This window comes from Uloborus diversus, chromosome 9, assembly GCF_026930045.1.
Source record: "Uloborus diversus isolate 005 chromosome 9, Udiv.v.3.1, whole genome shotgun sequence".
In the NCBI taxonomy this organism is placed as follows: Eukaryota; Metazoa; Arthropoda; class Arachnida; order Araneae; family Uloboridae; genus Uloborus; species Uloborus diversus.
The window spans coordinates 27331757-27337191 of NC_072739.1; positions in this window are offsets into that span (position 1 = coordinate 27331757).

The window sequence follows — 5435 nt, forward strand, 5'->3', positions numbered from 1 at the left end:
GAAATAGTCTGACTCTTTCAGAAAACGTTGGATTTTACTTCTGGTCAGATTCCATGATAACATTACACTGGATTAAGGGAAGCACAAGAAAACTTAAAATGTTTGTAAGAAATAGAGTCGAAGAAATCAAAAGGATTTGCCTTCCTGAGTGGTGGCATCATTGTCCTGGAACTGAAAACCCCGCGGACTTACTATCAAGAGGAGAAAACATAATTACCTTGAAGGATAAAGAACTGTGGTGGCAAGGACCACCATGGATAAGGAAAAACTCTGATCAATTGCTAGAAAGAATCAATGAAGAGTCTCATGAAGTTGATTTTGAATCTGAATTTCAGGAAGCAACTAATCTCCATGTAAGTACGGAATTTGGAGCTCTTTTTGATCTACACAAATTCAGTAAATTCAATAAGGTACTGAGAATAACATCGTGGATTAAAAGATTCGTCTTCAACACGAAAAATCCTCGCAGTAAGAGAACTGAAGCGTTAACTTCGGAAGAACTTCAATCAGCTGAGGAGTACTGGATAAAATTTACTCAGATGGAAAACTTTCCTGAAGAATATTTGGCTTTGAGAGAAGGTAAACCATTATCGACAACATCTCCCATTAAGTCCTTTAATCCATTTTTAAATGAGAAAGGAATCATTTTAATTGGCGGACGTTTGCAACATGCCAGTATGTCCTACCAAGAAGCGCATCCCATCTTGTTGCCTAGTAAGAGTCCTCTATCGAATCTCATAATTATGGATTGTCACGAAAGAGTAAAACACGGAGGTGTGTCAGAAACCTTAACTCAGCTAAGAGGAAAGACCTGGATCTTAAGAGCCCGACAGAGAATAAAAAGTATTATTTACAGATGCAATTTGTGTCAAAAATTGCGGGCGAAGCCAGCAACTCAGATTCCGGCACCTCTTCCAGCCGATAGGATATCCGAAGCATATCCATTTCAGGTTACTGGCGTGGATTACATGGGACCCTTGTATATTAAAGATCAGAACGTATCAAAAAAATCCTATGTACTGATATTCACCTGTGCTGTAACAAGGGCAGTGCACTTAGAATTGACAACAGACTTAACTACGAAGACATTCTTACAGGCCTTTCGAAAGTTTATTGGAAGACGAGGAATTTGTAAAACCATATACAGCGACAACGCCAAGACATTCCATAAAGCAAAACAAGAACTAAATCTGCTGTGGAAGATAATGAAAGATGAAGAAACTCGAAATTTATTTAGCAACTTGGCTATTCGTGGAAATTTATTGTCGAAAGAGCAGCCTGGTGGGGTGGTTTTTGGGAACGCTTAGTAAGATCTGTCAAGATGTCACTGAAAAGAGTATTAGGGAAAACTTCAGTTTCGTTTCAGGAAATGGAAGTAATTTTGATCGAGGTTTGAAGCCATTATCAATTCAAGACCCCTAACATACGTTTTTTAGTGATCCCCATGAGCCAGAACCACTTACACCAGGGCATTTTCTTATAGGAAGAAGATTGCTGACAATTCCTCAGGCTGGTAAAGAAATCAGCTCCTCTCTTTCCCAGCTGCTTAAATTACGGAAGTACCAAGAAGATCTCCTGAACCGCTTATGGAATAGATGGAAATCCTCGTATCTTCTTGAACTAAGGTCTGCTCATCAATCTAAGTCAGTGAGTGGCTGTGTGAATATCGAAAAAGGCACAGTGGTTTTGATACGAGACGGTAACACCTCAGACTTTTTTGGAAGATGGCCGTTGTGACAGAAATGCATCCTGGACGAGATGGACGGGTCCGGGCCTGCACGTTGAGACTCTCCAATGGAACTTTCATCAGGAGACCAGTGCAACTATTATGTCCTTAGAACTGTCTGGATCGCCATGAGACATTTTTCGTCAACTGACGAACTTTCTGGCCCCTGAGGATGTTGCAGATTGAACTTTAAAACCGTGAGGGGGCGCTTCTGTGCCGAACCGGTAGAAGCGAGTTCCGATGTAGAGACAGATGAGTGTGAAGGAAAATATGTAACGAGTTGTTCTATGTGTGCTTACGTTCTGTATTGTTTTCCGTGTTGTCAAGTGTTCGTGAGTGTAATTAAAGTTTTTTGGTATCTTTAAGTGGTGACCTTTTGATTTAGAAGGCGAAAGAAAAGAATCAGGTAAGAAAGTTCTGATTTCAATAAATTGCTGAATTATACAAAGTAAAGCTAAAATACCATTTAAAAGATCCAGTTTTCAAACTTAAATTTAAAAAAAATAATAAATAAAGTTACTGCAATTGGTGAACGGTATTTTAAAGCGTAAAATTTTCGCTTGCTACGAACAGCAACCTGAATTCGAAAAGGAAAAATTACTCATTGCATGAGTAAGAAAATTAATTGGTCAAACAGACATATCAGTTAGTATTTTTGTCGAAGAGATGTGGTAGTTGAGAACCTTTAAGTAGTTGATGATTAAGAGAAACGAGCTGATGTGTGCATCACATGACTTCCTTTTACTCCAATTTAATGTCATTTCTCCATTATTGGCAATTTCAGTGTGATTCAATTGTTTACTCTCTAAATATCACCAACAGTGGCCAAACTGAAACCAAATTTTAAAAAAAAATTTTTTAAAAAAATGTCTAAATTTGTCGCCAAGTTGGCGACAAAACTTGGCGACCAAAAGACTGGTGATATATCGCCAAGTGTCCAACAAATTATAACACAACTTGAGTTTACATCGAAATTAACAATGATTTCCCCCCAAAAAGGGGCAAAAGACCCCGTTAGAAACATCCGAATGTAACCAAATTGAAGGTGCACAACTAGACCCTATTAGGAGTCCACGTACCAAATTTGAACTTTCTAGGACATCCTGTTTTTGAGTTATGCGAGATACATACACACATACACACATACACACATACGCACATACGCAGATACGTACATACGGACGTCACGATAAAACTCATTGTAATTAACTTGGGGGTCGTCAAAATGTATATTTCTGGTGTCTGTACGTTCCTAGGCATATATCCACATGTGGTCGGGTCGAAAAAGAAACTCAACATTCATTCGGGAGTGAGAAAAATTGAAATTAAGGCCGATTTTTGAGTGAAATTTTTTTCGCGAATACAATACTTCCTTTTTTGTAAAAGGAAGTAAAAACAGTCATCCACCTAAGTTGCTCACAATGTCAACGGAATTATAAAAGGATAAAACAAGCAGAATGGATCCAAGTCTGCACTATCCTTTTTTTTTAACACCCAATTAGTCATCTCTTTAACGTCATTTTCTACTTCTTCGATCTAACGGTGCCCACTACTTTTCAACACAGAATTCAAGCATTGTCTTCTATTATAAGGACGTTTTTTCTCTTAGCAAAGAAAAACATAAACGTTTCTGGAAAATATGGAGTTAAATACTCCTAAAGGCGGCCAGCAACATATCTAGCGAAAACAGAAAAGTTTCCCGCTTAAAGTCATTAATGTCCCTAAAGAAGAGAATTTTCAAACGAAATGCAACTTTTACTTCGTTTTTAAATAGAAGACATCTCACAAAAAAAAGGAACTTATATTTGGAAATAAAATGAATTCAAAAAGAAAATATTGTTAATTAAACTATACCAACGAACTTGTATAACTTGACATTTTGAGCTAGAGTTAAATATTGAAATTTTTAACTTTTTTTACGAAATATTTTATAATGCATCTTGATTTGTTGTTCTCAATTATTCTTTACGTCTGTTATAAAAATTTTAATGCTTTTTAATTTATTTATAAAGTTCTTGACTTTATCACTGGTAAAAGCACTGAGCATTCTGTATTTCATTTAGTTTTCTGAATCTGAAGAAATTCCAAAACAGTTTTGTTGCCATAATGGGATGTTGTTGCGTCTTACCAACAAAAAACTTGGGTTCATTCGAACTTTTTCTCTGCGTCTCCAATGTCAATAAAATTATTCAATACCTCGCCCCCTTCCCTGTTTTTGTAGTTCAATTAACTTTTAATTTATTTTAACAGTAATAAAACGTTTAATACATTTTAATACAGAAAATAAAATTTTCAAGCACCGTTCTTACAGGTTTGAAGGGGACTGTAAGAAAAATACGTATAGATGAAAAAATATATAATTGGTGTACGTTAACGTATATTAGACTCTAAAGGAACCAATTTAAAAAACGTATAATTGATAAAAACGCGTAAAAGAGAAACGTTGCTTCACGGTAAGTTGGTGAAAACTGTACAGATAAACCTAAAAACTGGTAGCACCAAAAATATCTTGAAAAATATATTACGGTAGCTAGCAAAAATAATAGTAGTTTGATTTGTGTAACTTACGCATCCAACGTTTGGAAAATTTAAAAATTCTAAGTAAAATGACGCTATAAATGAACTGATTTAGGCAAATAAAGGATACATTTGTTGCGACAAGTGTAATTTTTGCCACGGAAAAGTTTCAGCTTTCTGTGCATTTCATTCCTAAACAAATAAATTTGAATAAATATGCAGATTTGAAATTCGAATCTTCGTTATTTAATCATAATTCACTGCATCTCATGATAGTTCAATCAAACAAAATATTAAAGATACAGGTAAATAAATAAGGTTCGGAACGTTAGTTTATTTGCAAAAGGAATGTGCTCTGCTCATTTGATGGTGTCTAAAATTTTTTAAAAAGTGTGTATGTTTATAAAGAGACGTATTTTACTCTTGTTGACGTACTCTAGCAGGTTAATGTTTAAACCTGCTTAATTCTTTCAGTATTATTAACAAAATATATTTCTTTGATGCAAGTTTAAAGGTAAAACATTAAACGAAAGTACGTGTATCTGATTTTATATGCGAGGAATACATTTTGTACATGTAGCAGAGTAAAACTGATGGATATTTTTCATCACATTGAAGGAGTTACGAGAATGAAGTGTGAAATCTTACATTTGCAAAAGAAATTGAGAGATAAGTAATGAGGTTACCACTTTGAAAGGATAAACGCAATTCAGAAATAAAGGTTTCTTTAGGGAAATAAACTTACATTTTAAATCAAAAAGCAAATGGTAGTTGCTGGTCATTCTCATGAGTAATTCTTATCAGTAGCCACACAAAATCAAAAATCTTACTAAAATTTTGATGCCGAACTTTATTCCTTGTATAGTTAGCTCTAAATGTCTAAATAACAGGAATGCATAAGAAAAATAGTTAAAAAAATTCTTTAAAAGTCATTTCGAAGTTCTTGACACCATGAGTCGCAGTACGCAGGTTTGTTTAGTTATCACATTTCTTAATATAGTACAGAAGTTGATCAATACGTTGCGTAACGCTTCATATCACGCATACCTTTCATCTATTTTGTTTAGAAAAAGACTGAAGTTTCTTTGTTTTTTCGTGAGTATCAGACAACAATAATTTGTCAAAAAAAAATTTTTTGTTCACTATTAAACAGGATTCTATTGTTCAAAATACTCTGATATCTTTATACGTA